This window comes from Struthio camelus, chromosome Z (genome assembly GCF_040807025.1).
Source record: "Struthio camelus isolate bStrCam1 chromosome Z, bStrCam1.hap1, whole genome shotgun sequence".
NCBI lineage: Eukaryota > Metazoa > Chordata > Aves > Struthioniformes > Struthionidae > Struthio > Struthio camelus.
Window position 1 is genome coordinate 32,798,871 of NC_090982.1, and position 23,036 is coordinate 32,821,906.

At 37.2% G+C, this 23,036-nt stretch overlaps 1 protein-coding gene across 12 annotated transcripts in view; it reads left to right on the forward strand.

Moving 5' to 3' along the window:
- AOPEP (aminopeptidase O (putative)) overlaps positions 1–23,036 on the forward strand; it is a 207,870-nt gene that overhangs the window by 160,117 nt on the left and 24,717 nt on the right. Inside the window, exon 17 of one of the 12 annotated variants that reach the window (XR_011137874.1) lies at positions 15,078–15,166. The exons of the other annotated variants lie outside the window; for them this stretch is intronic. The gene's annotated coding sequence lies outside the window, so the exon portion shown is untranslated. The remainder of the gene's footprint in view (positions 1–15,077; positions 15,167–23,036) is intronic. 12 annotated transcript variants of the gene reach the window in all.

Below are 23,036 nucleotides of genomic sequence, written 5' to 3' on the forward strand. Positions count from 1 at the left end.
TTCTTTTTGTGTCCCAAGAGAACAGTCTAAGGATCTGATCATCTGGAAATATAAAGATATAATGCTTCTTTTAACCATTACAACAGTGGTTGTTCTTTTGGTTATGCATACTTTTAATCTTTGGTGAATAGTACAGAACTTAGAGTTATAAATACAATGCTAAATAAGTTTCAACCCTGCATGGTCCTTTGTGAAGTGAGAGTGCCCTTGCAACCAATTCTTGAGTGCCTCTATTTGCTACCAGCTCATCTCTTAACAGGTTTAATGAACTCCTGTTACCTATTTGCATGTCTGTCAGGCCGAGTCAGAGCAGGGAGGAACAGTGACACGCTTTAATTTCTGCTATGATCCACTGGCACTTAACTTTGGTTTTAAACTTATAGTTAGGACTGACGCTGTGTCCAAAATGTCGATGCTATACCCCTGATTTGTGCCTCTTGGAGAAAGAAGAGGGTTGTCAGTGGTGAGGCAGGCTGCACAAATCTGCACCTGCTTTCCTGGAAATGTGTTCCAGAAACCAGAAGCCCTTAAGTTTGCCAGAATGATATAGTGAAAGAAAAAGGTTTTATAATATGTTTCCATCTTGCGGAAGGTCTCTGCGGCTCCTTGTTGTCTTTGAAGTAAAATGGTTCTGCTGTGGCATAAAGCAGCATGACAGTGCCTGTCTTTGAGCAAATGTTGAATGGCTTACTTTCCTGAGAAGGAAACTTCTGTTTACTCCAAGTGTTACTGAGCATGATACAACTTAGATGTTGACAGAAAGCTGTAGCCGTGAAAGCAGTGGTCTGGTTTTATAGGCACAGTGTGTAATGTCGCCCTGGTGGCGCTGCCTTTATGTCCTTCCTTTGATCTTGTCTGTCTCTTGGACCGGCCACAAGCATTGCATTTACAGTTATGGCCACATGAATGATCCCAGGGACGATGTGATTGTCATGGGATTAAATCACATACTGAGATTAGCGATAAGTGAATTCTGGATGCATGTCTCACAAGTAAAAGTGGTTCTTTGAAAATGTACTTGAAAGCATGGAGGATATGATATTTTACCTCAGTAGAATGAATTTGGATAGCTGTCTTTGAATCAGAGATCGTGAATTGCTGGGGGATCACACCAGAAGCTGTTGTAGCATGCCTCTGTATAAACAGTGTGCCTGCTTCTGTCTGGTGAAACATAATTTTGTACTAATTAGATGATCTGCATGAAGGCTAATGTTCACTTTCCTTGGTGAATGAAAAGAATATACTATCTCCAGGAGGGCACAGGTTAAAAAGGAACTTGGATGTCTTGTTTACTACGTAATAAGCAAGGGAAATAATTTTGGTTCATTTCACTTGCAGAAGTATTTTCGATGAATGAATATATTCTCTGAATTTTCAGACATTAGGTAATAGTATCTTTTCCTGTTTGTTTTGGGTTTTTTTAAGGTGTAATTTACAAGGAGACGTCAGGTTTTACTGAAACTTTAATTTTTTATTTCTAGGAGTGTAGCCAGCTTCATCTTACATTATTTCCTGAACTGTGTGCTGAATTTTTGTTTTAATAAGAAAGCTATAAAAAAGGGGGGAGAGGTGCTTACCATCCATGGATGGCAGTCTAAGTTTAAATGAAAAATCGGCAGGAAGAATCTTGTCATATGACCTCAGACTAACAAGCAATTTAACTTAAGATTTCAGTAGTTCTAATGACACTTAAGCATTTGCTTTGGCCGTTAGCTTCTAAGTGAGTATTGGAAACATCTAGGTTATATTAGCCATGCTGTGAATTTTTGCATAAGGATGAAACATGTCCTTGTATCATATTAGCAATTTATTTATGTGTAGGTTATCTCATAGTACCTGTCCTCTTATATGTAATAGGACTGGCATACAATGAGGAGCCAACTTCACCATCTGGATTGAATTCTTCCTCCAGTTAGAGTCCCTTCTAACAGTGATTTTGGTCATCTTAGTTCTTTGTCCTAACTTGGTAGTTGTTATTTACCTTTGGTTTTGAAAGGGGCAGTGGGAAAAAAATGGAAAAAAACCCTCCTATAGTTAGGAAAACTTCAGAGAGAGTCAGTTTTTATTTCTAGCTGACTTAATGGAGTCCTCCATGTAATTATGGAGGAGCTGAATGTAAGAATTGCCTTTATTTGCAAGTTATTTGGCAAGTGAAATAATGTGAAATAGTGGGAGGCTTTTGTTTGTGCTTGTGTAATAGACTATTACTCACCTATCTGTTTTGACATTTTTGATCGTAATTTTTGTCCTGCCCATCATGACTCATCAAAATGTCCTCTTCCATGTTGCGGACAAATTACCAAACACAATTTTTTGAAGTAGAAGGAGCTCTTGGACTGGAAGTTTACTGATTTATTATTATTGCTTTTCACAATAGAATGAGAAAGCAGGCCAGAGTGGGAAATCAGACCACATCAGACTTCTTAATATTGGGGTACAGTAATGACAAAGTCTCATCAGACTGCAGTATGGGGAATGTGCTAAGGATTTTCTGGCAGCTGGTAATTTAACATGCATAAGGATCTTAATTCTTTTGCTTTTTAGTCTCCAGGCAATCGGTGCGAGTCTAAAAATTGAGTGTAATGGATAGCAGCGTAATAGTATAAATCCCTTGTGTAATGGTAGCTAAAGCAAACAGATTTTCAGCATAACCTGCCTGTGTAGCAAATGTGACTGTTGAACCTAGGAACTGTAGTCAGGAGCCACTCGATACTTCATCTTTCTGTAACAGTGTTCAGGAACAGCTAAATTAATTTAAGCTTCCTGAGTGGAAACAAAATCATACTTAAATCAGATTAGCAGGAGCCTGCAATGAGAGTTCCTATTGCAAATGTCTATTGCAAATAGACATTTATCTTAAGTTACTGTTTCAGAAAGAGATTTTTTTAAATTGTATTTAGCCCTCTTGAACAGTGTCATACTGAAAGAGCTGCAGCCTGAAGGATTGTGTCCACAGAGTAGATGCGTCAGGAACAGCACAAACTTCTGACACGCTCTGGTATGCTGATCTGTAAGGACCACCTACAGGGAGAGAGGGTGTAATTCAATTTCCACACTCATTCAATCCTGATGGCCGTCAGCATTGCCAATTGTGAGGTCAGCTTTTGTGATATGGTTCCTTTTTTTAGTAAGAGCTGAACTGAGGCAACTGAGCTCATTTCATGTTGCTACCTTCTTTTATTTTAATGTTGCATTTCTTCAGAGAGGAAGTTTATATAGAAAAGAGTATTTAAGCTCCACTGTAAATGTTTAAACCTCTCTTTTCCATTTGGTAAATCTTTTTTGCATGCAGGAGCATATGCCAAAAGCACACTCATCCTTTCATAAAGTTGGAAATATGCAGAGATGTATTTCCTGTAGCTCAGAAACCAGGCTTCCCAGACTTTACAAGAGGTTTGTGAACCTCTTAAGTCTGATTTAGCTAATTCCAGCAAAGAATCATAGAAAAAGAGGAGAAAATGATAACATCTTCCCATTGCTGTACAAGCAAAGACATTGGAAGTGGATATGTAGAGACATCAGTATTGGCTCCACAGTGTGTGTATTGTTGAATATGAATTGTTGAAATAATACATTATGCTTTGATTTTATAACTGAGATGCAAGCTGTAAGCATTCCATCCAGGACTTTTCAAAGTCCCTGTTTTGAGTGTTTGCTCATGCAAATCTGGCTGTTTCCAGTTGCAAAAGCCAAGACTTAGCGTTCGTCTATTTGTCTACACGACCACAAATTATTTTTGTAAAATATTTAGAGCTGATCATCTGAAGTCAAGCTACTGGAAGAGGTTTTCAGACAGATCTCCAGTGATCAAAGTGTACATCAGAAAAGATCTCGGTAATATTTATTTCTAACGCACTGATTGTACTTTCTTTGTTCAGACTCCTTGGTAGCTTCTTGCTACTTTCTGAAAACGTGCTGTAATACCATTTAGAAAATAAGGCTGCCTTTTTACTAAATTTCATCATTTATAATCAAGTGGGTAAATGTAATTTTATGCTGCTCTTCACATACATGTTATTTTGAAGCCTTTTTTCCTATATGAAATGAATCTACCACCTATATCAGTAAATATGATAACCTAAATAAGAATAGACACATTGTGCAGATGCCCTCAGTAATAAAAGCCAAGAACAAGGTGCTTAGGAGTATGCTATGTGTTAACTTCAATCTCTTTGAGATTTGAACAAGGCTATTGCCTACAGCACTTTGTTTTATGTGATGCTCTTTAATGTTTACATGCTTCAGTTTTGCTCTGAAAGTTTAAAGCTAACCAAAGAATATAAAATGTCAAAATAAATTCAAATGATCGTAGTCAGCGTATGTTAAAATGATTGCTCAGAAGGTGCTGTATGCCCCACCCTACAATCCTAATGCAGATGCGTTTCATTGAGATCTATGGGAATTTTGTCTCAACAAGTACTGCCGCAAAATCAGGTTTGTTATGTCTTAAATGCTTAACATACAAATCAGATGCAAAGTAGTTGCAACGCAAGTTACATAGTTTATAGAAAGAGTGTGCACGTCATTTTTGAGCAGTTGACAGCCCACGTAACTGTAGCATAATGAAAAATAAAATGATTGTCGATGTCCACTACCCTAACTTATTTACATTTTAATACTGTCAGAAATAACTTGATTGTGACCTCTTTCTTCATGTTTTTGGTTTCTTTTGAGTGATGTTGTTACAAGATGGTTCTCAGATTCTCTTCAAAAGATTTTAGTCTTAAGTCAGTTCTGTCCAGGAAATCAGTGTTTGTGGACTCTTCTAACTGTCCATTTAAGGGATTCTGTTTTAAAAGTTGTCTTGCTTGTTCTTGCAGGGCTTGCATGAAATGATTTTCTTTTTCTCAGTAACGACGTATCATTATATTCCTACCAGTTGGATAAGTCATGTAAAACTGTATCTGCAGTTTACATCAGAACCTGCTGCTTTGCTTTCTGTAAGGCACATTTAATTTGTTAGTTGTGATAAAGGCATAAATGTGCAGGAAATGCACATAAGCAGACAGATCTGAACATTGACTTTACTCATTGCACCATCCAATTTATAATAAAATTAAAATCTGTATTTAAAAATATGTTGCAGATTAATTTTTCTGTAGATTTGATTATTTTGTTTAATCAGGAAAAATTAATTGATAAAGGTTCGCATTATTTCTTCACCATAGCAGCATATCAGGAACATGCAATTAATTTAAATATGTGAGCAAGCTCTCTTGTGCTAAAATAAAAAGCCTGTGATATTTGTCTAATATTTTCATTAAAGTATTACACCATAGAATTTAATTATGAAAAATGTATGTGATAGATCAATATAGTTGGAAAATTAAAATCAAATTAAATGTGGAAAAATACACATCCTTGATTTGAGCCTGTTGTTTCCATGCTTGATTTTCCTGCTAATATTTTTTTTTCTTTTCAATTAATAGTGACTCCACATCTATGTAGACTACTTTTATCTGCCTTTCATAATAATATATTTTAATAACAACTTTGAGCATTGTTTCAAATATAAGCTTGTTGTGGAGCATTGAAGATATTTTGTATGGGAAATAGAAGCATGTAGACTTTTTGTGGTGGTAGGGTAAGATACAACCGTCTTTACTTCTACTTGTAATTATTTTGCAACTTCTAGATCTGCTTTGACTCATAACCTGAGAACCAAAAGTCTTCCTGAGGTTGTAAAATATGAATAACAGCAGCATGCAGTTTGTCCATTAAAATCCTGCTGTTGCTGAATTTAATTGTTTGAGTCACAAATAGCAAAAACAGATTTTAGTGTTTTCTCATTTCCAGATTTGTTTGCCTGTTTCCTATACATAAACAATACCATTGGCTGCCTTTAAACAGAGCTTAGGAATGTTGCACAGCTATAGCTTTAGGTTGACTTGGAAAATGAAGTAGAAATAAAATTCTCCTATAGTGCCCAGTGGCTGCATTTCCTCTTTGGTTCTCAGACTGTGGGCATGTTGTGCATGTGCTTGTTACAGAGGATGCAGCTTTGTACATGCACAAGTAGCTGCTTCATGGCTGCAGTTTATTTTATAGCATTTCGGTTTAGCCCTCTCTTTCACTAACTGCGTTCTGTCTATAGTCTCCTTTGGGAAGTGCACGGTCTAATTTTTCCTAATCAAGTGTCAAATACAGAAAATGTATTTGACATAAATAAGAAACACGAGAGAGTTTCAACTGGAGTTATATCGAAACGCTGGAAAATATGGGGGCTTTGAAAAGTGGTGAAAGAATGGAATGTGTAAAGTCTCTGTGGGAAGAAAATGTCATCCTATCAATGGATTTTTTTTTTTCTGCAGCATTCTCTTGCCTTCTGTTGAATTTCATAAAACAAGCATGTGTCTTTGTTCCCCTCCACTCCCTGTGAAGGTTCTCCCTTTCGATCAAGCGAAGTGTGTTTTAAAGTCTGCGTTGTTCACTTTCCTTTTTTGTTTTTTAAACTCTCAACTGGAAATCCAGTCAGCTTGAAAATATTAGTTCAAAATAGCGTAAGGTTTCCCCCTACTCTGAAAATCTGCCAGATTTTGTGGTTTTACAATCCATTTTCCTGAGGAGGGTTTTTAAAAATTATTATTTATTTTTTTTTTTTTCTCTCTCCCCTGTTACTGTGTAAGTGATGTAAGTAAACAACCGGGGAAAATGACTGTTCAGAGGAAAGAGTAAGATGTCAAACATTAAGTAAACATACTGAAAACAGGAAAATCCAATAACAGGGATTAGGAAAAAAACTACATAGATACAGTAAATAAAAAAGAAAAATAAAGATTTTAGTGTAATGGAGCTCACATTTTTCTCTCAAAGATAGTCTGCAGTCTGCTTTTTAAAACTGTACAGCAATATTTGATTTACTGCTCTAAAGAGTAGCAGGTACAAACGGAGAGGGGGAGAGGCAGTCAAGAAATAATTGGCTAAAAGCCAGCAGTATATTTTCCCATGATTTTGAGGTCTCACCAGCCAGACTTTCCAGCTTCCATTCTCTTTTGCGATTTTACAAATCCAAAATCTAGATTAAATCAATCTCTCTTGCTTTTTATCTCCTTCATGTTATGATATGCTGTGCCTATCTGAATCATCACGGTACCTCTAGCCTGTATGAGAACACTTACTGGTAGAATTGGAAACCTGAACTTGTTAAAAAATAAATAAATAAATAAGAAAGAGGGAAGGAGGTATTGTACACTCTGAAAGGCCCTTAATTTGGTTTCCACGCTGTATTCAGCAGATGATTTAGTTTCCAGGGTTTCTAAGCATAAATCAGTGATTTTCAGGATTCAGACCGATAAGCCATAGTAGTCTTGAGGATATAAATTAAGCCATGTAAATGCAGAAAAAGCCAATCATGAGAGTTTGGTTTTGTCTTTTTTTCCCCCTGCTCTGCTCCTCAAATCTGTCTTGGGGAGCTCAGCTCAAGCTATACAGAGAAGGACCCCATGGGGAGTAGAAAAAGGGAAAGCATGTTTTCCAGAGAGAACCAGTCCTCACCATTCAGGCTGCTTTGTGAAAAACCTAATATGTACTAATATATCACATGTCTTTGTTACCACTTTCCTGTTCTTTCTCTTGAGACATGTATCAAAAAGGTATGGATCCTTTCCATACCTTTCCATATTTCACTCCATGTAGATACAGCATTGTAAACACTTTTGTTTCTGTTTTATTAGGACAAACTATTTTTGATGATGAGGATTAATATAGAACAGCAATATGCAATGGAAAGGCTGCTTATTTGCACTGGTTATGTTAATAACACAGATCACTTTGAATGCCATTGCTTTATTTGCTTATTCTAGCCAGATTCCCTACAAAGTGAGATTGGTGGTGTTGTGAAATTATGCAGCCCAGCACTTACGATTTTACTGTAAGAATGCTAACTATATAGCATTTGTAATTAGCCGAAAGTACAGTTTTGATAGATGGTTGCGTTTTCCTTGTATTATTTTTATTTACAGTAGAATTGCATATCAGATACGGGATGGTTATTCTGAAAATTAAGAAGTACGTGCTGCCCTTGGCAAACTTATGTGTCTACATGGCATTTTAGCTGTCTATTAAAGCAAAAGGATACGTTTATTACTTATATTTCCTTGAAGTCAGTGCAAGTAACACCAGAGATTAGTAGAGCTCTTACGGTAGCATGCTCTCATTTTGTTACAGAAGGCAAGAAGGTACCTACTCTTTTTCTTCTTTGTCTTTTACAGATTCATATACATTTGGGGCCAGAGGAGAAGGGCTTTACTCTTGTGTTATTGTTGCTGCTGGAATTCTAAGATTTGTTGAAACTAGTTTCATGTTTTTTAAATGCTAAATTAAAATTTCTAATTAACACTATTATTAGATGAGAGGTAATGCTCTCAAGAGGGCATTGAATAAATAGAGAGACAGTACGAAAGAGGAGGAGGGAAGGAAAGAGGTGGAATCTGATCACCGAGAGAAATATGTAATTGCAAGGGTGGAGCATGTCCAAGACTGGTTTGTGATTGGGTTTAGATTAAGAAGCGCTCATGCATTTAGTCAGAAAAGAAGAATATTATTGAGGTGCCACGGTAAGGTGTAATCAGGTTAAAGGACTTAACGCGCTGGCCACCTGAGTGGAACTGAAATGGCATTTTCAGTAAGTACAACCTTGGCTTTCACCCTTTTCAGAATAATCCTGCGTTTCTTTTGCCACATGCCTTAATAATTATTGGAGTAATTCAGCTGTTACTAGTTATGGAGCTTGTTTTGGATATCAGTAAACTTCCTTTCATATCATCTTCTTGCGTTCTGTTGCCCAGTTGCAATTAGTAGAGGTTAAGAACTTGGATTACCGCTAATCACTTTGTTCAGTGGTGTTTATGAAAGAAAATCACTGTCTGTTGCAGAGTTCAGTCACAATATTAAAGCGGTAATGTTCAGCTGAGAATGTTTTACCCTTCAGGACCAGACTGAAGATCTACAGCACATTGAATATTTGTTGTTCCGTTACTTTAGAGATAGATAAAGTACATGCAACTTCTGTAGGAAGAGTTACAAAAACAAATGTCTAATACCCGTGAAATCACCTTCCTATGTCTGTTCAGAATTTTTTGAACATTTTTTTTGTTGTTGAGATCTAGGGCTGTTGAACATGTTTTTACTTCTTTAAAGTGAATCTTTTGGCTTCTCTGGAATTTAGACACAGATAATTGGCAAAATCAAGGCAGATATATGGATTGATTGCTCAGCTGAGCTGAGGCAGGAATTTGTCCGTTCAGTAATCCATGGTGAAATAACTGTCAGATTGCCAGAAAGGCTGAAGATGAACAGGAGAGCTCAGTGTGCACTGTCTGCTTTACTTAGGCCATTATAACGTAGGCATTATGGTTGTAATGTCCTCACTTTCCACAAGTGTTGAGTGCTTTTGGTTCCCTGGATTTCTAAGACTTCTGGGTATGTATACACCTGAAAGTCAGTGCTGCAGAAACTTCCCAGGCTCTACTCAGTGGTGCACAGAAACTACTTTAAAATTTGAGGTACTGTTATAGCTGGAATGTCTGTGTTTAAAAGTAGGGGGTAATAATGAGTTTTAAACTTCCAATCATATGTTGTGTTTGTTTCAGTACACAGAAATTGGGCTAGGTAAAATTGTACACAAATCAATGAATTCATTAGATTCTACAGATAACAGATAATAAGCAGGATTTAATAGAAATTGTTCTATAAATTATATAATTTAATATAGAATCCTCGCTACTACTTTGAGCTGATGTAAAAATAATACAATAAATGTATTGTTGCAGCAAAATTCTGCAGCGCGACTTTTCTATTCATTTATTAAACCCTGTAACGTCTTTTCAAAATGGACATTTCAGAGGGCTTAATCCTGCAAGCTTCTGAGTGCGTGTATACTGCTTTTCTTTTCAGTGGAGCTACTCATGCACGCAAAGATAATGACACATAAGCATTTGCGAGGTTGTGCCCATAAACCGCAGTTGTCTTCGGGTTTTGTTAGGATAGATGACGATGTGGCCAAGATTTTGAGTGAGACATTGAGGGATTACTTTTAAACAGGGGACAAAATATAAAGCCAACTTATTTTGTATTTCCTAGCAAAAATAAATAAATAAATAAATGCTATCCTTTCAGGAAATATTTCTGATATGCTGTTTAGGATAGGGCTATGAAAAGTGGAAAACCTTACTCTGTAAAGTAACAACTCCACATGCTCTAGCTATTCACAGTGTTTGCTGCCATAGCTATCCTAATTTCATAGTATACAAAAAGTTATTAAACTAATCAATTGTCAAGTTTTTATTTCCAAAAACTAGGATTGTGGTTATACATACTTGTCTTAATCCAATAAACTGCCTTGAACATTTTCCTTGGAATAATAATAATAATAAAATTTTTTTAATCGCTTATAGGATGAGAACTTAAATGCCAAGTTTCTTGCTGGAGATAATTTTGGTAGCTAAGTTATAAACACCTGAGAATTGACGTTTATAATGGAAATGTCAGATCTATTGTAGCAACGGCAGCATAGATGTATCTAAAAAGAAAATCCTAAAGCTTGAATTCACTATCTGGAAAGAGCTGATGGAGTGGGTACTTGCCTTTGCTTCTTAAGAACCAGTTTCATACTAAACAGATACTCTGCCTGTAGTGCAAGTTGGGTTGCATTTCAGATGGTCAGAAGCAATTGTTACTTACCTTAAATCAGGTTCAAATGGAAACGTTAGCTAGTGATATCTCAAATTAGATGTGGAATTACATTGTTCAAACTTTCTGTGTAACGAGCTTTCCTCTGTTAGCCCAGCATTTTAGGTTCCTGCTAAAACCTACTGTTCAGGCAACTATTTCCATTTCCATTAGTAGATAAGTTTGTGAATTACTGTTGAAACACTGTCCTTAATTTAGGGGTTACCCAATCATTAGTACATAAATAATACCCAGCTACTGTGCAGTTAGCTTACTGCTCTCTGACATTTTATACCTGTCTTAAATGTTTTTACATTTATCTGTAACTTGAGTGCTTAAGTGCCAGTCTTATACTCCTTGCACAAATAAGTATTCCCTTGCAGTTAATGGGAGCTTTTCTTGCATGAGTATGGAATGAGGTCACAGGTCAGCAAATTTTCCGCATGTCCTTCCTTGAGATCAATATTTTTTCCTCTTCCTCCTTTTCTGAAGAGGGAAGAGGTAAGTAGGAAGCAATCTTACAGATAAATTAATGACTAAATACTCCTTTTTCATATATAGAGAGAGGTTGATAGGCTCCCCAGCTATTGATTGTGGTGATTTGCTTGATGCCTGCTTACCAGGAAGTCAGACTGTGGCCCATAGTGGTTCATCCAGGTCCACATAACATTTTCTGAGTGAAGTCAGAACAGAAAATGTCTGGAGTGGAATCGAAAAGTACACAGGTCGGGGTGGAATATGGGTTGCTCTGTGCTTAACACATGTGAAATCGCTTTGCTAAATGGAAAATAGTATGGAAATGAATAGCAGTAAATGGAATTATTTCTCTGTGCATTTACAGAATGAAAATAAATAACAACTTCAAAAGAGGACTTTTACTTTGAGTTTGTTTGCAACAACTGTTTTACCCTTTGCTTCCCGATCATTTTTAAAGCTTCGGACAAAATTCATTCACAATTCTAAAATTTAAAAAATGAGGGATGTAACAAATGATTGATGGAAAATGTCAGGGAAAATGTGCAGTCTGTTTGAAAATGGAGAACCTAGAACCCCCTTCCATTTAGAACTCTTGTGTTTTCGCTTGGATGTGCAAATGAAGTTTCAAGGACCTACATTTCATATGAATATGCAAAGAGTTAAATGGTACAGGTGCTCTGGAATGTGAAGCATAAGCCTAGTGGGGGGTGGGGGTTATGAAATTAGGACCACTTAAGCAGCTCATTGAATTCTCCGTACAGATTAAAATAAATAAATACGTATGTATATGTATGTATATATATGTCATGTAAATTGTTATTAAAAAAGAGGGTTTTGGATACCTACTTTTCAGTGATTAATAGCTATCCATATTTTATAAAGAAATTAATATATTTTAGGCCTCCAGTTTTACCTCAGCTCTGAGAAAGAATTTGAAGTGGTGCGCACCTTAAATGTCGTGTTGTGTTCATTCCTCTTCCTCAACTTAGCAGCTGCTTAATATATCCTAAAGTATTTTTTCTTTTCCACATTCTGTTCTATTTTTGTGACTTGCATTGTCATAAAACCAGCACACATTTCTGTAGTCACAAGAAAGTACTAATTTTTCTCTTTTCTCGTGAGAGCTCTTGAGAGGCTAATGCTCTGATGTAATTCTGTTAAATTGAATAGAGTTGTTCCCACATGAAGCTGTAGTTATGAGTCAAGAAATAAATCAATTATCTGAAGCTAAAAGTAATTATTAATGTTATATCTACATGTGGAAGAACTGGTCAGTACACATGATACAATAAGTCCCACTCCCTTTTAATAATTCACATACCTTCATACCTTTCTTGGCATTGCAGAAATTCTCATCTGAGAAACATGAGCAGAATTTAGCTCTTTGTAACCTATCTCTTACCACATTTTACCTGGTAATGACTTCTTAAAACGTTAATATTTCAACTGACTTTCATTTTTTTCCTTTAAGAAGTCCTGCTCCTGCACAGACTAATGGTGTGCAAATCCTGTCCCAAGCCCCTGAATGTCTTGCACTCCTACAAGCTAAAAATAAGTAAGTTAAAATGCAGTTTGGAAAAGTTCATGTCTAGCAAGTTTCAGCTTGGATTTATTTTTATGGGTAGTTTTAATGCTCCTATATCGGAGTTTGAAACAGAGAATCTGGCAGCTAGATCCTTGCTAATAACTATGGCATCTTTTTAAATAGCACTGGGCATAATAAGGATGTCATGCAGCACTCATCCACTTGTCCTCAGATCTTTTAAAGGCTTGATTTTTTTTTTTCCAATGATAATTGTCTTCTGCAACAGTTTTAAATAAAATCCTACCCATATTTTTTAAATCAGGAATAAAAAGTAATGGATATGCTTGTTCTGTTCCATACCACACTCTTCGCCATAGTGTCTGACTAGCTTCCACAAGTGCATTAAGCAATGTAACTAACATCTGTCAAATGTTGTTTATTGTCTCATCCTCTCTTCCTGGAGAGAGCTGTGTGCAGTCAAGTATTTTGTTTCAGAAGGGGTTTACTGGGAAGGAGAAAGGGCTGCCTTTTTTTCCTTAAGTCCATATTGCTATGTACTAGAGGCAGCAAAACTAAAAAACTCGCAGTTCAACTGGAAAGGAAGATGGTGTTTGTGACCAGCCCTCTAGTGCAGTTTGGGGGGAGCAACCTATGAAAAGTTTGGTCTCCCTTTCAAGAAGCCTGTATGTTTTGAGTGGAGAAATGTGAAAAGGAGGAAGGGCCTGGCCGTCAGCCACGATCCTTGCTCAGAAGTCATAGGTGGCCTTCTCAGCATTGTGGGCGCTGGCTGCAGTGTGCCGTGCCAATGGAGGTAGCTTGGAGGGGATCTTGGGGGGAGCCAGGGTAGGAACTGTAAGACCGATGTGATAGGCTTGAAGTAGCCTGTGTTACTACAGAGGCATGGTGCAGCGTTCAGTACTGGTTATTTTTTGAAATGCCAAAGGCTTCATTTGGAGACACTGAGGTAGTCAGGCTGAGAAGTAATGGCAGTCCTGGAGCTGGATCACTTTGAGCCATGATGGAAGAAGTCTCCAGACAACTGGATAATTGTAGTGATGGCTGTTGTTAAGAGCTTAGTTTAAAAAAAAAAAAAAAATCCAAGAATACTTTGGTGGTGGTTTGGCATCTCTGTATCTTTGGTCAAAGGAAACCATTTCATGACTAAACTCTGCCTGCTGCCTTTCTAAGTCTCCAGCATCCCCTGCATAGTTTTAGATTTCTATTTGATCTGTTCCAGTTACATCTATTGTAAGATCTTTTGTGATTGAGGCCTGCTTGAGGTATGTGTATATTTCTGAAAGCTGAGTCCATCTAATCTGGTCAGCTGCATTATGACCAAAAAAATCAGGTAGCGTGTTGGAAAAATTGATGTGAGAGTGCATAGACTGTTACGCAGCAGAACCACATTTCAGGTCAGGAAAAATAAGTTGATTTACAAGTTTTAAGGCAACTGTCAAATGTTGCCTTAAAATGCATGAAACTACCTGTCGCCAATTGTTCTGATCAGAGAGGATAGAAAAGAGAGTTAATTCTTGTGGATTCCAGGAGTAAAGGATCAAGGGGTAAAAGTACAGTTTCCCATCTGTGCTTTGGTCTTTTCCTCCAGCAAAGGCTTGTGTTGCCTTGCACACGTTAGTGCTTTCTGATGAACTGCAGTCAAGCCTTCCTGGTGGAGCAGATCCTATCCTGCAGCCATGAGTTATGTAGAATTGGTGTGATTTTCTTCAGCAGCACCAGCTGCTGAATCATTAAAGAAGGAAGGAAGGAAATTCTCTCTTTCTTAGTTTTTTTTTTTTCCTCTGATTGATACTGGCTGTTTTGGGGCAGATATAGTACCTTTCTACTCGACTCTTAATTCAGCAGGATGAAAAATGTTCTTGTCTTAGTCCCCATAAGACCCCGTGACCTCATAAGAGAGTCCAGAAACTCTTAATTTCCATGATCTTTGATCCTAGATGAACTCTGGGAACTGACTGGGCTCTGCATTGGTAGGTGTAGGTAGAGCAAATTTCTGTTGTTCCAGAAATTTCCATATGCATGCCATTTTCTCAAAGAAATAAAGGTATTTCTTCAAGCTTGTTCTTGCTCAGTTCTGTTGCAAGAATTTTGGATTGAAAGAGTAGCTTAACCGCCTAGGGTAGTTTCTAGAGGTCTGGCACTTCAGTGCCAGGTGACGAGGCTTCTTGGCCAGTAATTTGCAGCCTTAGCAAAGCCTAGAAAAAACAGCTAATTTTCTTTAGCAACCAAGTTTTTGTCACTTTTTCTTCCTCTAGTACATACAGATTAAAAACTACAGGAATTCTCTTTAAGGCTGCTCTCTCTGATGGCTGAGACTAGCATACAGTGATAATAGTTCTTTCTCTTCATTGCTCAACTAATAAAGTGGACATTTTTGTTTTTGTTGTAGTCCATAACGGTTTGTTATGGCTCAGAGAGCGATCACTGACCGAGGACCTTTGCTTTGTTTGCCAAGGACCTAGCAGATGATCAGACAAGGTGAGCTGATTTAAACTGTCTTTGATCTCAGTATCAGCTGCATTGTTTGGAGTGGCTGTGACCTAGGGTGTTTTGGGTGGACAACTAAGGAGGCAAATTCTCCACTTTTGCATCTGTTAGAATGTGTTTATTGAAATCTTCCCTCAGAGTGCTGACTAAGTATTGCTGGGCTTCTGTATGAAACCTTTAATTTGTAGTAGTCTAAGAGTCTGGAAAATAAAACCAAACTTATTTTAGGCTGTATTTTTCTTTGTTAGATGAACAGTTTGCTGAACCTGAACTACCTGTGTTGGGTTTGCAGTTTGATGAGAAAGGTGAGCTTAGTGCCAGGTGCCTTCATGTAGTCTGAGAGCGCTACCCACATGGCTGGAGTTAACGATCTCCTCTCCAGGCTTTGGGGACACTGGGGACTTCGTAGACCAAGTGCAGGGGCAGCTTACTGCTGCTAGCTTCCACTCCAGTTTCTGTCATGGCCATCCTGTCTGTTCCCTGTGCACTTAAGGTTATGGTCGTGCGGAGTATGATTTCAGATGGGGAATCTGGCTTGTCATGTCCACTTTTCTGTTTTCATGGTCAGTTCATCTGAAGCCAGGAGGAGCTTGTGCTGACAGCATGGTAGTGTGTGGCAGAGACTATAATCTGCATAGAACAATGTGAAGCCTGTTATGCTTAAAAGGGAATTATTATGCTCAAGGGTAAAGTTATGGTGAAACATTTCTTTGAGAAAACCAGAGTTGAGGGAAAACACTGTATAACCTGACTGAACCTGTAGCAGAAGCCACCTGGTTTTCATTTTGCTGGGTCAGCACTATGTTAGATCATAAAGGTTTAATCATTTTTGACGTTTCAGTGCATTTATATTAGATTGCGGATGCTGACTTACTTCATAAGCGGATCTTCTCTCCATTAAGTAAATTATCGGAAAATATTTTGTAGTATAGCTTAAGAAAAAATTTTCAGGTTATGGACTGGTAGCAATTGCTGGCCTTTTAAAAACATTACTGGTAATGTGTAGCCAGAATATCAGACACAGAACATGAGACACCTTAAAACATTTGTTTATGCTGCTGATTCCTATACTGACAGTCATCTTAAGACACTGATAAAATGAAATCCTTACATTCATATCTTGTTGTAATGTAATGTATACCCACAGTTTTCCTATCTGCTTTGCTTTAATGCTACTCTCTATTGTTTGGTGTTTAGAGAATCAAATGTAAAGTTTGATGCGTAAGTATCAAACAGTTTGATGGAGGGTAATAAAATGAGATCAATTCAGTGAATTGTTATATGTTTTAAGATACAATGGAACAAAAAATCTTGCAAATGCAAAGAAGTTTAAGCATATAAATAGTCCCAAGAGCTTTCCTGAACTGGGTGTCCATAACATTTAAGGAAGTACAGCATTGGGTAGACGAACATTATTTGAAAAAATCAATGCTATTTTAGAACGGATTTGAATAAGATTTCAGATTTTCAAAGAAGCAGGCACATTTTGGAAAGTGCTTGTGCACCAGCAACTCCTGTTTCAAAAATGCTGGTGCTGCTTTCCCCCTCCCCCAATCCTTTAAAGATTTCTTTCCCCCACACCCATTTGAAAAATACTTTGCTTAGTTAGAAAAGGTTTCCCAGGTTTTATTGATGTGTGAACGCATTAGTGTTCCACCTATCAGATTAAACTGCAATTAAAAACAAAAACATGTGCAAAAACTCCTTTTTTGAACCCTCCAGAAGCCTATCTAAAGCCAGCTATCCCTGGCTTGTGGGATAACATTTATTGGTTGCATATTGGTTAATAACTGTTATTTTTGTCCTTGCATTTGAAAGGGAGTATTCAAAGTCGTTGAGAATAAAGTTGTTATACCTGGGTGTATATACCTGGGTGTTGTACTGTTTCGTGGGACGTCTGTCCTTTGTGCAGCAATGTATGATATGCACTAAATAGTCAGAATAAATCAAAGCTGCATGTTTGAGTGGATAATCACCTTAAAACAATTTGTGTCATAGACAGTCTACTTTCAAAAATAAGAAATCCTTTATTTTGATATTCAAAAGAGGAAAATAACTGGGAACTATATGCAAGTACAGTTTTTGTAGTAAATAAATTGCTGTCAGTGTCACTTCTGTGCCCTACTAGTATGCAGGAAGTGATACCAAGCCTCCTAAATGTCTCAGAATCCGTCTTTTTAAATGTATCATAAAGCAAATGTTGATAAACTTGTCATAATTGTTACTTTTCGAAGTAGGACTTTTTGAAGAAAACAAACTTGGTAAGACTTTCTTTTCTGTGATTAAAAGCTCAGTGCAATTCCTGTTTAAAATATTAAAAATAATTAAAAAGTACTGGAAAAATGTTTTGCCAAGCACAGGAAGAGTACTCTACGAAGTGACTGAGAAAACTTGCATGCAGTTGGGGGCACATTTGGTAGAACTGTAGTTTATAGCTAGAAGAGAATGTGCAACAGACAGAGATATTTATTTTGCTTTTAAATTTAGAGAAGTTTAGTTATCTTTCGTAAATGTTTGAAGGGGAGCTGACTTTTCATCAAGAGGAAAGTCATAAACAAACTGACCTAAATAAAGTTAAACGGAACAGTCTTCTTCAATGCACGCTTTTGAAATTTGTCAGCCACTGGATGGGTTTTATTCTGTGGACCAGTTCAAAGCATTTTTTTGTCAGCTGCAGATTACTTTTTTTCCTATGCATTAATCAAACTGCAGACTAGTTCTCTCAGAACCTCTTAAGTACAGTGTATTGCACTATACTAGTTAACAGCTGTTTGTGTGGACATTTTTATTGAATTCATATGTTACTTGATATGAGTACATTTTAGTCCCTGAAGAGGAGAAAAAAAAAGAAAAAAGCCCTGTTTTCATTTAAAAGAAGTGACAACACAGATGAAACAGCATTCTAAGAATATTGTTTGAGGTAAATGGTGACCAAGTCTGTCTAAAAATGTTGTTAAGTAAATAATATTTTCTTGAATTTTCAAGCTAAGAATTGTCTGGACATTGTAAGGAAAGGGGGGTTTGTTCTACAAAGGTTTTCTGTTTAATTGCAGCCTGCAGAAAACAGCCCTCTGGGCAGATTGTCTATTCGGAGAGGTTACGACACAAGATTCGTTTGGGGATTTGTTTAGTCGGTTTGGAGTATAGGCATGGAGATGGCCTGGCCCTATAAATCCTGTTTGCTGGACTAGTAGCGAGTTGCAAATTCTATCTGAAGAGGATCGTTCGCTGTCGACCTCTGGGATGGGATTTTCCCCCTTCTTTCTTCTGAGAGGGATAGGAAGGAATTTGGTGTGTCTTTTGGAAAAACTTGTAAAATTGTAAATGAAAAGACATTTTACTTTTTTTTTTTTTTTTTTTAAGGAGGTGGGAGGCTGCCTTATCCCAGAGAAATACTACCAAAATCTGTTGTGTCTTGGAAACTTGAAACTTTTCTGTACCATTTTCAAAGGTCAAATTGCTTTAATTCTGTTTTGGGCCTTGTTTGTGTTGTATTTCAGCCAGCGTTTTCCAGCATACAGTAGTGACTTTTTTCCTTTCCCCCCTGTTTTTGCTCAGTATAAACAGTTCCTTGCTGTAGTTACAGAGACAAATATAGCAGAGAACCCTTTTCTGGGAGAAGAGTCTCCCCATGCATTTCTTAACCATTTTTGGGAAGAATTGATCTATCTGTGCATGTGAGAGAGGGAGGCAGTAGCTGTAAATTGAAGTGACATCATATATATTACTCCCATTGATCCGCTTTTAGACTAGAGCCAGGATAAAAGGAAATGGCATCAGGGAGGAAGTATGCTCATTTAGGCACAGATCCCAGTGTGATAATGGAGTAATAATAGAAATCACGCCACTGTCAATCGGTTGCTGCATTAGTCTGAGGCACATTTCCCCTCCGAGGAGGCTTTCAATGACTTCATTCAAGTGCAGGCTGGAGCAAATGGGATATTCAGCATACCAGCTGTACTACTTTAGTGATTTGTGTCCTGACTTAGGGGTGCAGCACGAGCATTGGTGCTCTGGACGCTCAACTGCATATATCTGTGTCACATTTCATGGCTGTGAAAGGTCAGTAGTCAAATGTTTCAGTGTCATTTTTCTAGTATAAAGGGTGAATCTGGCATTTATTGCATTTGTTAATGTAGGTATTGATAAATACTCTCCTTCGTGTGGGTGGTCTTCTGGGATGTGAGGTCGATGACCTCTGTAGCTGCAACACCAGATCTTTTAAGAGACAAGATTTGTTTTCTTTGTGCTTTTTACAGGTTAGAGCTAGGATTCAGAAAATTCATACTTTTGTTCCAAGATTATTTGTAGAAACCCTTTCAAAACTGGTCGTGGCTTGAGATATTCTTGTAACACAGCATAATGCTTTAAGTGTCTTGTATACTGATATGGATAAAATAAACGTATGCTTTTTCTTAATTCCTAGCTGTTTAGTATATATTGAATCTTGGCATGCAGACATTGCCTGGATAACAGGCTCAGTTACGTTTTCATTTTGATTACCTTTTTTTATTTTTTCATCTTGCCTTTTTCCAACACAGAACTAGTCTTGATACTCCATATCTTTTCAAGTTTGTGTCAGAGATAGCAAGCTAATTATTCAAACTTTCAAACCACCGTATCGGTTCACACTTAAGAAGCCAGTGGGCAGATCACTATTTAGTGGAAAAACAAAATAAACTTTTTCAGAAGGCTGAATAGTTGCAAGAGAGGTTGTGCAGTCTTAAGGGCAAGATAAAACAAAGTGCTGAGATACAGCTTTTTAGCGTGGATGTTGTTTAGTTTTATGAGACATGTCAAAAAAACACTGATGTACTTGATCAAAACATTAATTTATTCCCTCTTCACAGTGTCAGTTCTCACAACTGAGGGAAGGGGAACCCTGGGAAAGTAATATGATTGCCGGTTAGGCGGGCATGGGCTGGAACTAGAGTTATCTACCTTACAATATAAATAGATGGCATTGCAGCAATCGTAACCATAATACGAAGTGCTCGATTCACATTGTAAATACTCTTTCTGGATATTAGCTGAATTTCCTCATCTAAGTGATCTGCTTTAATAGTCATATATATTTTTATGCAGCATTCTCTTGTGCAGTTCATAGATTTTTTTTTTATTAGTAGGTTTTTTTTAACAGAAAGACTGAAAAATTGTGTTTAGTATGTTTATGGTTGTTTTCAGGAAGTGTTTTCAACATGGAAATACACATTGACGGGGTGAAATTTATTCTGCCATATTTTGCAATAGCTGTGCTGTGTATTTTTCCTGTCTGTTAGGTATTCAAGATGCATTTACAGAATTTGAATTCTCATAAAAGAAAATATTTTTAAAATTCTTGAAACTGAATTTGTTTTTGTTTTCTGCAGCATTTTTCTTTTGGTAGCACCTGAAAGCAAGGGCCCCTTTGTACTAAGCACAAGCCAAACAAGTGGAAAATTGATAGCATGCATCCCAAACAATTCTCAATGTGAAAGATGAGAACTAACAGGTGGATGGGACAAATAAGGACAGTGATGAGGAAAACGAAAAGTTATTGGTTATTGTCAATTGAATACAATTTTTAGTGTAATTTTATAAAGTTATAAGCAATCTTTAAAGCATTTCTTTGGGGATAGTGTTATTCATACTGCTCTATTTCTGAAAAAGAGAGTAGAAGAATTTTAAACCTTGAAGGAATTTTTGGTAGTTCACGTCTTGAAAATTCTCCTGAGCTTTCTGTGTCTTTGCTCAGATACCTCTCTCTTGGGCAAAGTCTCTTTTATTTACAGGGAAGGGAGAAAATGAAAGAAAATATGTTCCTCCCTGTATTTGTTGTTGGAAGTAAATGAAAGAACAAAATGTTATAGCTATTATAGCTGCGCCCACTAGTGCCACTTTGGTTACAAGTCTGTCAGCATTTCTTCTGCTGGTGCCCCCACCCTCCAGGTCCATGTTCAGTAGCTCTTAACTTGGCCTTTAATTAAACCAGGAGCTGGAAACTAGTATGCAAAGTCTCGTCTCGGGTACCTAGAATGTGGGAAAATAACAGAAGCCATGGTCTCAGATTTTTTTTTTTTCTCTGCGGTCTCAAGTATAAACTGATAGAGTTTAAACTATAATTCTGAAAATTCTTCATCCCATAATGCAGCACTAGACAGAGGTAAATTAAGGACACGGCTGCTGCTTTACTTCTTTGCTTTTGTTGGCTTCAGTTAGATTTCCTAATATTATCTTAAACAATAGCTTTCTGTGGGTGAATTCGTATAACAATTATACTGACAATATATTAGAAAATAACTCTAAGCTATTCTGTACTTTGTCTAGCGTGTATGTATGTATTCCAGCAGTTTCTGCAAATTGAGCATGGCTCTGCTGTCTTTGTAGTTAGCAGTGAAAGCTTTCTAAATAAGAAGTTACCTTTTTGTGTGTGGTGTTCTGCAACTTTTCAAATTTTATTAGCGTTCAGAATGAATTCAGTTTCCAAACACAGCCATTTCCCAGAACCCTTCCCTGTTCTGTTTTTCGAAGTATTCTTCTTCCCTCTGCCCCAAGCAGCTGTTCTTGGAATGTGCAATAAACATTCAAGTTGCCATTTTAGTAGTTGTCCTAAAATTGAAATATTAAATATTTTTAAATGTCTGACTATTTTTAACAACTGCATTTTGTTGGCAGGCTTGGGTAGCACTTAGAAAACGTTGTAGTTAGAGCCAGTAAGACGAAGGGGCTTTTTCAGTACCCAGGTATTTGACTTTAGTAGTATAAAAGAATGCGTTGCAAAGAAAGCAAATCATTAAAATCCTGGAGATCTATTTCCCTCTTTTTTTGTGATTTAGATGCTAATGCTAAATTATGTCAGACTAAGAGGGAAAAAATATCAGATTACTTATTTAGTTAACTGAGAAATCTTCGCAGGTTAAGACATAACACAACATCCTTGATATCTTCCTGAACTTACTGTCAGAGACGAGGTGTGCAGGCTTCAGGTAGATAGTTTGGTCCGTGGAGGCAGCCGCAGCTGTGCTGTCTGCTTGTAAGAGGCCAGTGGAAGAGGTCTTCATTTTGGACCTGATCAGCACATCGAAAAAGTGGAGGGAGGGACATGGGTCACAAGGCAGGAGTCAGGAGTAGAGAGTTTCCAAATGTGATAAAAATTGGAAGTTGTGCTAAAATAACAGGATTTTTTTTTTTCATTAATCTGTCTGGAGAATATTAAAAGTGAGCGATTTTGCTTTCTTTTTGCATGCAAATGCTTAAATTCACATCCTGCCTCCTTCCCTCTTTCTCTTTTGGTGCTCCACGGTGAGGAATAGTGGGGAAAGCTTTTGAGGTGAATAACAAACTTCTGACTGGGTCATTCCGAACCCCGAATTTCCAATGCACATTTCCTTGCAGCTGGTCTAATTTCTCTCTGAGCTCTGTTTGAATTATTTATTTGTTCATATAATAAGCCTATTAAACAGAGCACTTAAGCACTTGCTACATCAGACTTATGCTTTTTCTTTTCAGGTTACATTAAGTTCAACTTGAAAATGTTAGGTTTTGGAGTCACAGCAACTGACTACTAAATATATTCACATATGTATACTGTACGTGCCACAGACATAATATCCATGCCTTCTTTTCACTGTAGTGACTCTTTGCACTAGAAGAGTGCCTTAGAGTATGCCTGAAAATGTGTTATTACAATCTTTGTGAGTCACTTGTGTTGTCTGTCTTTGTTTTCTGTAGGAATACCAAGCAATTGCTCATATAATAGATAAAAATGCCACTCTTACAGTTATACGTTTATATTTCTGGTTAATTCCTGAAATGATGCACTGTAAATTATTCTTGTATTTTATCCCTTCCAAGTCCAAACAAAGTGGAATTTATTAGCATA